The sequence below is a fragment of the Trichosurus vulpecula genome, chromosome 2, assembly GCF_011100635.1.
Source record: "Trichosurus vulpecula isolate mTriVul1 chromosome 2, mTriVul1.pri, whole genome shotgun sequence".
Lineage (NCBI taxonomy): Eukaryota > Metazoa > Chordata > Mammalia > Diprotodontia > Phalangeridae > Trichosurus > Trichosurus vulpecula.
Genome location: NC_050574.1, coordinates 416,473,035 through 416,485,647, shown reverse-complemented (window position 1 = coordinate 416,485,647; position 12,613 = coordinate 416,473,035).

Genomic DNA, 12,613 nt, shown 5'->3' with positions numbered 1-12,613 from the left:
GAAAACATAATCTGACATCAGTCTGTCTTTGAGTTCTTGTCTCTTGTTACTCCTTAACTTAAAGTACTTAATCTGAACTCAACTATCTTGTTCATTCACCATCTTCTGTACCGGTACTACACTTTACCAACTCCATGCATCCACTCAAAATTCAATGCCTTGAATGCTTTCCTTCCCAATAACTAATGAATTCCAATCCATTCTTTGAAGCACAATTCAAATAAAACCTCTCTCTGTGAAGCCTTTCCTGATCAACCCAGTGTCAGGAATGGCTTTTCCTCCTTGACATTCACAAAGTACTTTGTGTCTTCTTTATGGTCTTATTCTATATTATTTTATTTTAAGCTCTTATCATTCATAGTTATATGCATAGGTGACATAGGGGTTATATCTTCTCTAAACTTTGTATGTTCAATGTTATACATACCATAGATTTCACATACACGGATGTGTAACAATTTGTTGTATTGAATTCGTCCAGTTGTGTCCCAATGAAGGTGATCAATAAAAATTTAGAGAATAATTCTTCTTCTCCTTTCCACAAAGAGAAGTCCACAAAAAGTTATAGTGTCTCGTCTTTGGGACCTAAATCCTTCCAATGGAGGCCTCAGATCACTACTGAGCACAAAACCAATCCTTTGCTGAAATTGTCTAGAAGAATTAGATTTCCTAATGCGCTTGAGACATTGCTAGGAATCAATCCAATGAGGGAAATGACATGCAACAAGTCACTTAACATGTTTGGGTCTCTGTTGTCTTTTGTTAAATAAGGAGATGGTTTTTTTAATGAGTTATAGGATCTCTGTCTAGCTTTTAAAATTCATGAATTTATATGAATTTTCAAACACCATATAGTCTCCAATAGCCAATTTATAATGCTGTTTTTTCCTTTCTAAATATCTTTATGAACATGAAACATATTTATAATCTTCCACTAAAATAATTTCTACATTGAAATATTAAGTTTATTAATCTCTCTTTACTTTCCCATTCATTTCTGATTTCATGTATGTTTTCCCCCTTTAACAAAATGTAAGCCATTATAAATATTGCCCTGATCCTGCTTTATTTGCTTCACATTATTCTATATCACTTCTTACATTTATCTTCATATTCTCAACATTTATCATTCCTTTTTTTTAGAGGGGGGAAGGCAGGGCAATTGGGGTTAAGTGACTTGCCCAAGGTCACACAGCTAATGAGTGTATATTTATCATTCTTACCTGCATTCCAATGATCCTAAGAGAGATCATAGTTGAATTAGTCAGTCTCCTAGCAACATTTAGTCTGCTTCCAGTGTTTTCTTATTATAAATAATGTAGCTCTAAGATTTTTCATGCAGATAGTTTTTTCTTCCTGATTTTGGATAATACCCTTGGGGTATATTCTGAGTTTGGAGATGATTAGGCCAACTTTGATAGCTCTTTCCACGAAAGTGCAGATCACTCTCCAGTAAGATTCCTGTAAGTTTGCTTTTATTTCAACTAAATTCAATTCAATTATTAATTGTACCTCCTGTGTGGCTGGTATTGTGTGGGAGTGTAAGCCAGTATTGTGAGGCAGGATCTGTGGACTAGACCTCCTGAAATCTTAACTGCCTCATGAATATAAAATTTCCCAGCCTGTAAAGGCTAGTGATCAAAATGTGAAAAAACTAAACTTTGGGAAAAGATGAAACCAAAAAAAACCAAAGTAGGATCATAGATGTAGAGGCAGAAAGGGTCATTTGGGTCAGCCCCTTCATTTTAGATGAGAAAACTGAAGGTCACAGAGGTTTTGAGGTGGCCCTTCTTGATTGTCCCTTATATAGGGTTCTTATGAGTGCCCTTAATTCCTTTCCCTCTCATCTTTTCCTCATCTTCCCTTCTCACCTCATCAACTTGCTTCCATCTTTTCTTTCCTTCCTCCTCTTCTCCCCTCATGATCTGTCTACCAATTATTTCTTGGTTGCTTTTGATGATCACTAACTTTCCTCTGTGCTTAAAACACACACACACACACACACACACACACACACACTTTATTAGTGGGTTTTCAGTTAGGATGACAGTGTGAAAGTTTACAAGAGAGCCAAGCTCTCACAAATCCAGTGCAGTAAAGTTATAAAAAGAGTTCCAGACGTAATAATGATAAAGAAATCTAAAGGCAGACCTTGATAAGCAAAGATAGCCATAGGCGTATGGGATCCTTCAATCAGAGAAACCAACCTGAGCATAAGAATACAAGTTGGAAGGTCCTGGGTGGGGGGTCTCAGAAACTTCCTACCTATGAGTGTGGATACAGGGTCAGCATGCAGGGTACAGGGATGCAAGGTAGAAAAAAAATTACAGAAACTCTGAAGCCTGTGGTACTCTGTTCAGGAGCCAACAAGTCTAGACTGCTTGGTGAGGGAAGCCTTGTTAGGGAGGATCAGAAAACCACAGCAATCTACTTCGATCATGAATATGGAGCCAGGAGGAGGAAGCACTATGACTAAGATATCCCTAGGGTCCAGAAGAACACAGTAATATGAGATACCCCAGAGATCCCTAAAGACAGCAGTGCTCTTAATACAGATGATCCAGGTAGGCCTTGAAACATGTCAGCACTCATTGTAGATATACCAGGGTACGTGGAGGTTTGTGACAGGAACCCAGTTAACTGAGGCTGAGGCTAAACAGTACAGGACCATTCTATCCAAGAATGTGGTATGTGCCAGATCTTAGATTTGGGACAAAGACGCAAATCAGGAATTGAGGCTGGACACAAGAGTAAAATAGAAAAAGACATACACTGAATACTGTGAAGAAAAATTATGTGTAAAGAGATACGTCAGAAGTACACACTTTAGAAAAGGATAATTTCACAACAAATTCAAACCAAGCTTCAGAGAAAACAGTAGTTTGGTCATGAGAACTACAGAATGGATAGAAGAAACAAAGCAAAAGATTTTCAAAACACAAGTAAAATAAAAAAGTAAAATTTTTAAAAAAGAAGAAAAGAATTAAGAGGGAAATAAATAGCTTACAATAGAATGTTGAAAAGAATACCCAAGAAATGGTTTGTCTTTGACTTAGAATGCAGTAAACAACCCAATGACTCCATGAAACAGCAGAAAATGTTAGGACAAAATCAAAAGATTGAAAAATAGCTCTATAATTTCAGATACAACTGATTTGGAAAATGGGTGAAGGAAAAAAACTTCATGAATCATCAGACTCCCTAAAGACTATGATGAAACAAAATCACTTAGATATCTTACTACAAGAAATAAATTAATTAAAATTTACTGAATCTATTTGAACCAGAAGGCAAAGTTGAAATGAAAATAAAAATCTACCAGTTACCTCCTAAAAAATAAAAATAGAAGCTGCAGGGAATGTCATAGACAAAACCAAACCAAAACAAAGCAAAACAAAGAAAAAACCCTAGAATTTCTTAGATAAAAAAAAAAAAAAACATCATAAGCAGCCAGAAGGAAAAATATTCAAGTATCAAGGAGGCACATTCAGGATCACACAAGACTTTGCAGCAATTACTTCAAAGAAGAGAAAACCAAGGGTATAATGTTCCAAAAGGCAAAAGATGAAAGCTTATAATAAAAAAACTTATACTACAGGACTGAGTATACTCCTACAAGGGAAAAATAGATCTTTAATGGAATAGGAAACTTCAAAATATTCTCTATAACAATAGCAGAGCTAAATAGAAACATAATGAGTTTCTATTGAGGAATTTTATTTTTTGTGTCATAATTCCCCCCAGGTTCATATATACACACACACACATATGTCTCTATGTGTATCTCCCCATGGTTTTGTATCCCCATAATTTTCCTTTTTCCTTCTCCATCCCAGAGAGATATCCCATATAATAAATAAAAAGAGGAAAAATCATCACAAATTATCAATAATATTGAAAAAGTCCAAACACTTGTGCTATTTGCAACACCTATAGATGTCTCATCTCCATGAAAGGGTGTTCGGGAGGTTCCTCTAATATCTCTTCTTTTGAGGCATGTTTGTTCTTTATAATTTTGCAATATTCACTTTTGATTTTCTTTTTGTGTGTGATTATTCTTTCTATTGTGGTTATTTTTTATTTTGTTGAATTTTGCATGTTATTTTCTTGAATCTGTGATGAATAGAATCTTCAAAGACAAACAAAAAAGTTGAGAAATACAGAAAGTTAAAGGCAAAGGTAAAGACATTTCAGCAATTGGAAGGAGTTAAATGATGCAATCTTTATAATCCATCAGGGAGAGAAGAGGCAAGTGTCTGTTCAAGATCATAATGGAATTTTGGGAGTTGGGAGAGGAAATTAAATAAAAAATAAAGTGCCTAGGGGTAGTTTTGTTCTATTTTCATGGTCTTGAGAGAAGAAAGTAAAAAGAAAAAAGAATATACTTTGAGGAGGAAGATGGTGGCCCTTCAATCATTTCTCATAATTGGGCTGTGTGAGAAGAATAGTATACAAACGTGGAAGAAGGGGGCAAAGGAGACAGGCATCACAAAAAAACTCACTCTTATCAGAACCAAATAAAGTAGAGTTGAATCTATTCCCTCACATACATACACACACAAGTATTTTGGGAACATATTAAAATAGAAAAAAGCAGGTATAGACTGGGAGAAGGAAAATGGGGGTTTAAACAAGACAGCCCAAGAGATGAAAAACCCTTAAGCAAAATAAACCTTAACCTTGGAGGGTATATCATCAGGGAAGATTAAATGGAGAGAAAGAAAGGGCAATGACTGGTAATTGAGATTTCTAGGAAGGAAAGGAAGAGGCTAATTTGTATGGAAGCACATGGGTTTCAGTTACAGATCATTAATATTATTTCTTCTTTTTGATAATTTTCTTTCCTTCTTTGAAAAGAGATGGGATACCAAGAGGGGATAAAAGGCTATAAGCAAATAGAATGTAGAGAAAGACAAAGAATCATAGAATTTGAGAGTTGGAAAGGCCCTCAGCAATTCTATCTTATACACAAAAGGAATTCTACAACATATAATAGGATTGATTTGAAAGGAATTCTAAAGTATTCAACAAATGAGGATCTAGCCTCTGCTTGAAGACCTCCATGTTAAGGGAGTCTACCACTTCTCGAGGCGACCTCATTTCTTTTCTGGACAGCTCAAATTGGGATTTTATTCTAGTGTCAATTCTACCTTTGCATCTCTGAAACTTCTGCTAATTGCTCGTGATTCTACACTGTGGGGCTAAATAGCATAAATCAAATACTTGAAGACAGATATCAAATCCTAGGAGTCTTCATTTCCCTAGGTTAAATATTTCTAGTTCCTTCAAATTATTCTTACATGTTAAGGGCTCACGGCGCTTCACTATCCTAGTAGACTTCCTCTGGATGCTCTCCAATATCCTTACATTTGGGTGACAAGAATCCAGCTCCAAATGTAGTTGGAACAGGACAGAGTACAGTGGGACTTTTACTTCTCTTCTGAATACTACACTTTTCTTAATGGAGGTAATGTTTCTATTAATTTTTATTTTTCTTTTCATTCATTGCCACAATATTAATTCATAATGAGTTTGCAATCTATTGAAAATCCCCAGATTTCTTAAGCAAAATGTAATCAAACCATACTTCCCTTATTTTGCTTTTAAAGTTCATTTTTGATCCCCATCTGTCATATTTTATTATTCTTACTAAATATTATCCTATTTGATTTAGATTAAGGTGGAATTTATCTATTAATGTGATAACTTTCTTCCCTCTGTTATTATGATCTGATTTTTAAAAAAAAATTCACCTGTGTCTTTATTCCTGTCAAAAAACAAAACAAAACAAAGACAAGTACAGATCCCTGGGGCACTGGAGTGACTAGAGATCTTTCCCTAAGCTGACATTAAGCCATTAATAACTACATTTTCTTCTGTCCTTTCAACCAGTTCTAATCCACTTAATTTTACTATCATCTAGCCCATTTTTATTGTGTCCACACAAAATAACATGGCAAATTTTAACACATCTTTTGCTCTTATAATTTATATTCATTACATCTATATCATTCTCCTGACCTACCAACTTAGTGTCTTTATTAAAAGAAAAGTTTGGCCCAGAATCACCCTTTCTCAGTAAAACCATCTTGTCTCTTTGTAGTCATAATTTTCTCTTCTCAATATTCACTTTTTAGTAAAAGCTTGCAAATTTTACAAAGAATCAAAATAAAGCTCATTGAGGATTCTACTCCTATTTTTCTTGAAAATCAGCAGGGTTTTGCCATACAATAAACCCTTCCTTATCTTTCAAAACTCAGCAACCACATTTGCCAATGGGTACAATAACCTTGGATATACTTTCCCTAGACCTGATGACTTGAACTTATGAAGGACAATTAGGTATTCTGTTACAGAAATGACTTGTTTAACAACCTGATATATTCTAAGAATCTTCCTATCTCTACATCTGTAGAACCCAGAGCACATTTTCCTACATTCTATGTTACAAATGGTAGGTTCCTGGGTCACTCAATGAGAACCTTTCTCATGCATTTACAGTGGTATGATTTTCTATCATATTTCATCGCAAATGCCTATTGTTTCAGCTTCATTATGTGTTAAATAGGCTCTTTGGGAACATAATCACCATTTATAATGTTGTTTCAAAGTGAAAATTCTGTCCTTGGAACAAAAGGAACATGGAAGGGGTAGGATTATACCTTTCTGCCGGTAATCTCTATGGCTACTAGTTTCAAGGTTCTGCCTTTTCTTTCTGCTAGGGTCCTATGAGCTCTAATATAGGAAAGCTAGAGTAAAAATAAGGGAACATCTCATGAGGTGTTGTCAAGGGAACAGCTATCACTTACCTTATGCTTTGAATTCATCACTGCCCAACCTTTTGATCTTCTCCGTGCCTAAGAGACCCACAGGGAAAGCCATATAGGAACAAGAGATCTTCACAGTTGCACTGAACTATTCTTTGAGGAAGGAGTCTTGCCTAATCCCCACTTCTCTTTTTCCTTTGCCAATAAATTGTCTTAGAGTATCTGCAGAGTGGCCTAGACTTATCTACAACAACTCGATCACAAATTCAGCCTCCTCTTGCTTTCATCTGCTGCCTACTGACAAACTGAGTGGGAGGAATGCTGGTATAGTCCTTGGTTCTATTCCCCACAGTTACTGCTTGCTGCCCCCCCATAGATGGGCTGCCCTGGTTACCTTATTACTGTAACAGTAGAAATCTAGCACGTGGCAAAAATAAAGCAGTACTTCCAGTGGTTTCAAGAATGCTTCTCAACATGGTTCCAGGCATTAACAGGCAAAATCAGCAGGTGCAAGTGCATGAAGAATCTCAAAGAACATTTCTCAGTCTCTGGGCTGAAAGGAGACCCTCTATCACCCTAACCAGGCAAAATGGTGCAGTACAAAGAGTACAGAACTTGGATTTGGAGGACTGAGGTCAAATTCAACCTCGGTTGCCTGTGTATCCTCTCTGGCATCTGTTTCTTCATTTCTTCCAGCTTTAGATATATGATCCCATGATTTAAAACTGAGATCAACCAATATATGGTTGTTCATAAGCTGGTGATTTTGACCTTGGGAACTTGGTGACGATCCACTATGCACTAGTGTCACAAAGTGTTTCCATCACATCCAAAAAATGACATAGTGATGCAGATGCTGCTAGATTATTCCTTACATGAAATTATAATTAAGCACAGAAAAGATTGCATTTCATACTCAAAAGCATCTCTGAAGACAGTAAAATTTCTCTTTTTTCCTTCATCAGCTTCTTATGCTTGTACAAACCGAGAAAAAGATCATTTTTTTAAGAGAAATGAATGGGAATTTTGAATATAAAATAGAAAGAGCAGTCCTGCAAAATAATTATATTCATTGCTTCACAGTGATGTAATAGGGCCTGTTATTATGATGGAAGGAGTATGAGGATTGCATAATTGTAAAAAAAAAATCTAAAATAACAAATATTAAAATAAAGCCTTAATGAAAGCAATATGGCAAATATATTGTCTAGAAGAACACCCTAGGGATCTGTGCCCAGCCATTTTCTGTTTTCCATTTTTATCAATGGCTTGGGTAAAGGAAGAGATGTCGTGCTTATCAAATTTGTAGATGACACAAAGCCAGGAAGAATAACTGAGACATTGGATGAGAGAGAGAGAGTCCAGAGCCAAAAATATCTGGACAGGTTGGAACACTGGGCCAAATTGAATAAGATGAAATTTAACTAGGCTAAATGTAAAGACTTATGATTGTATTAAAAAAATATTGACTTTACAAGTACAAGATGGAGGAGGCATGGCTGAAAACAATCTGGGAGCCTAATCCAAACCTCTTATGGGTAGGGAAGCAGACAGGTTTGCGTGAGTTGATTCAGAGGGAAATATTTAAATCTAAGAATATAGTATGAATAGTTACAATTAATAGACATGAAAAGAACACGAAAAGAAAGGCAGACTCTGAGTGAATATCATTACCAGTCAGCTACAGAGAACGTATTTTGAAATATAGTTCTCTCCTTTCAGTAGAGTTGCTGAATGTTGCAAACACTGTCAGGTACATTCACACTTGATTAACTAGGCTTTATTATTTTTTCTTATTTTAAGGGAATGATCATAATGAATGTTGTGTTAAAAATGCATCCAGAAACTTATTTTAAAATATATTTTAAAAATTAAATATTTCCCAGTTTTTATTATAATATGAGGGTTGCAATAGACTAAGCATGTCAACAGGGTGCTATGGAAGCCAAGAATACTGATGTAATTCCAGGCCCTCTTAAGAGAGGTATGATTCCCAGAAGGAGAGTTGTAAAGTTTCCAATGTCCTATGTTCTACTCAGGCCACATCTGTAGTTCTGCGTTCTGTTCTTATTAACATCTTTTAGGGAGGAAACTGGAAACCTAAGAAGCATCTAGAGCAAGGGATGAAGATCCCACCATAGGAAAAGAGGTTGAAGAAATGGGGGAGAAAAGTCTGTCTTCTGTTCCTAGACAATTGTGATTCTCTGCTTTAGGTCTGTGGAATCACTTTCTTCTCTCAAGACCCAATTCATGTGACAGTATCTCCTCTATGAACCCTTCTCTCACACACTCCTGACCTCCAAATGAAAGTTATCTTATTCTTCTGAAGCTTCTAACAGCGTTTTGAATGAACCTCACATTCCTTTTACTACATTTTTTTAATGATACTTACGTGGATACTTCATTTATTACTGTGCTAATTTCCTGGCTTATGCCTTCTCATTGCCCTGTTTTTCCCCTTCATCACTTAGGATGGCATGTTGTCTGGGATCATGGCATGCCTCACACCCACCTTTGTATTTTCATAAACTAATATAATAATAATAAAATAATAACTAGCATTTATATAGCATGTTAAGTTTTAAAAAGTACTCTAAAGTATAATTTCATTTTATCTTTACAAGGAACCTGGGAAGTAGGTGCTATTATTATCCCCAATTTACAGATGAAGAAACTGAGAAAGACTGAGGTAGAGTGATTTGACCACAGTCACCCAGGTAGTAAATGTCTGAGACAGGATTTGAATTCAGGTTTCCTGACTCCAGCTCCAGAGCTGTAGTTACTGTACTATTTAGTTACAGAAGGACTAAATAAATGTTTGTTGAATTTAAACTGGCATATAAAACCATTCTCAAGTCATATAAGCATACATTATTAAGCAGGATTTTAACAAATTTATAATATCTTTGGATGCATATTTAACCAATGTGGTATTTTCCTGATTTATTATCTGTTCTACATAAATTCAGCCAGCCATGCAGTAAAATCCAACTCCTGTGATTAAATTTAAATTCATATAAATATAAATGTTCTCTTCACTCTGGGAAATCACTCAACTTGAAGAATCAACTTGAACAAATAAAATATTAAGCAAAACAAATAAAATAATGTATTCAATGCATCAATTGAAGTGATCAGAATTAGATTCCATTTTAAAAGGGGAAAGTATCCTAAAAATTATTGAACATAGGCCTTTGTATTAGAGCATAAGAATTGAAACTACCCTTGACATGAGAGATGGTCAATAGAGTCCTAAAGGCTAAGACAAGAATTATAGTGGAATCTTGTCTATAACCAAAATGCATACTTGCAAATAGTTATTCTGCATTTCTATTGCACATCAAACATTTCAAAATACTTTCACATTTATTTTCACTACATGCAGATCAAAGCTGAGTTCAAATTCTGACTCTGTCACTAACTAGCTGTGTGACCCTGGATAAGTCACTTAAGTCAGGTTTTAAGCATTTATTAAGCATTTACAATATGCCAGTGCCTAGTACCATGCCTGGAGCATAGTAGGGGCTTAATAGATGCTTGCTGACTTCCCAAGCACCAGCCTCACAGGGTAGCTGTGAGGATCAGTTGGGATACTCTTGGTAAAGCGCTTCCTGAATCTCAAAGAGCCATCGAAATGCCAGCCCCTTCTTGTTGGCATACAATGATTTATTCAGCCATTCCCCAGTCACTGGACGTGAAAAAGAAAAGGTGTAGAGGGCAGTAACTGGCAAAAGGTACTGTTAAAGAAAGTGCAAGAGGTAGGCTAACATGATGATGGGTCACCTGAATGATATGGGTTCTTATGCTTTCACTGTCCATTAGTGCCAAAACTTGGGGAAGGGATAAGACTACAGAGGTGGGTTAAATGAGCCAAGATATGAGGAATGGAGATATTCCAGGGAGAGGGCCAGGCCAGTCTATGGCTCTGTAAGTACCTAATTTGTCATGTGATTTCAGGCAGGTCACTCAAACTCTTTAACCTTAATTTTCTTTCTAATTTTAATTATCTAAACATATGTTATCTGTACATTCTCTTATCTGTACAACACCCTGTTGGATGCTGGAGAGGAGTGTCCAGCAAGTGAAAAGAAATACCCAGCATTCCTTTCCTGTATACCTTCAGGAGATGCTTTGCCCCTTTGAGTGGCAATTTGGACCATGTAATCCTAAAGAATAGGAAGCAGTTGGAGTAATTATGGAAAGAAACAAGCATATTGGTACCATGAGGAGTAAGAGTAAGCACAAAGGCATGAGAGTAGGTGTGGATGGAAAGCTACAGCAATGGGCAGCTATAGTGGAAATGATGGGGGGAGTGCCCAGAATCTAGGCTCATCAACTAATGGAGTAGAATGGGAGAGCATAGACCACAGAGATCCATCACCATGGACCATGGTGGTGGGAGATGATCTGCAGGGATGAGGTCATCTACACTGGACTTGGGAAGAACCAGGCATATTTGGGCAGATTCTACTTAAGTTAAGGGAAGAACCAAGGCTGGTGATTTCTTATTCTCCCTCTTCCTCTTTTCCCTCTGTTGATTCCATAGTTTATTTCTTTTTTTCTTAAACCTTATTTACCTTTCTATTCACCTTATCATTAAAACCAGTTTGAAGATGAATATGGTTAACCATTGCATTGCTGATCGATGTATTTCATTACTCAAATATAGGAAAGAGAGAAAAAAAATAGTTTTTAGAACTGTGGTAAATTTTACCATGACCTGATGACTAGGGGCTCAGAATGAACAAAAGAGAATTATTGATTAATATTTTTATAATTTCCCAGAGCAGAGAAGGAGAAAATTTAACCTAGGACCTTTGCTCTAGCCAATGGGTAAAGTATTTTGGCTGGTAGAGAATGTGACTAGTTGGTTGCCATTGTGAAATATAGTCTGGACATTTCCCTTCCCATGTTTCCAGAGTCCAAATTTGAAAAGGAAGATGTTCCTCCAGAAAGAAAGAGTCCAAGAAATGATTGGAAAGACAGTCACATCTCAGGGAAAGAACTGATGAAGTGTCTGGGAAGGATTTGGGCCAAGGTAGGGGGAAGCAGGAAGTAGTGACAAAAATTTTCATCCAATACAGCATAGATTCATATCATCCATCTATCTACCACAGACCTCTGCTGCTACTGATATGTTGCTAAACAAAATTGGAGGAAATATTACAACCATATTGCCTGGGTCCATTACAAATTTATATAACTGAATATCAACTGCTGTAATTATTCTTCCCTAATTGCTTTTCTACCCAACTCCTGAGAGAAGCCATTCTCACTTTTCTCTTCTCTCCTCAAATCCATAATAATTCTTCTTATCTTGCCAGTTTTCCTTCTTTACTATCCTCCATATACACTATGACCCACTGACATTGGCCTATTTGGTCCTTCATACATGATACTCCATCCCCCACCTCCTTGAATTTGCATGGACTCTTTGTTCCTGGAGTGCCCTCTCTTCATCTCTGAGTCCTACCTTCCTTGAATTCCTTCAAGATTCAACTCAGCTTTCTTAGGAGACCTTTCTCCATCTTCCTTCAGAATAACCTCTCCCTCTTTGCCTTCCCTCTAAGATTATTTTCCACCTTTCCACTTATTTGGTATATATATATATATATATATATATATATATATATATATATATATATATATACACACACATATATATACACACACACATATATATGTATATGTATATGTATAATATATATACGCACACACATACACACATATGTATACATACATGCATATATATGTATATATGTGTGTGTGTATATATGTGTGTGTATGTATATATATATATAATATATATATATATATATATATATATATATATATATATATATATA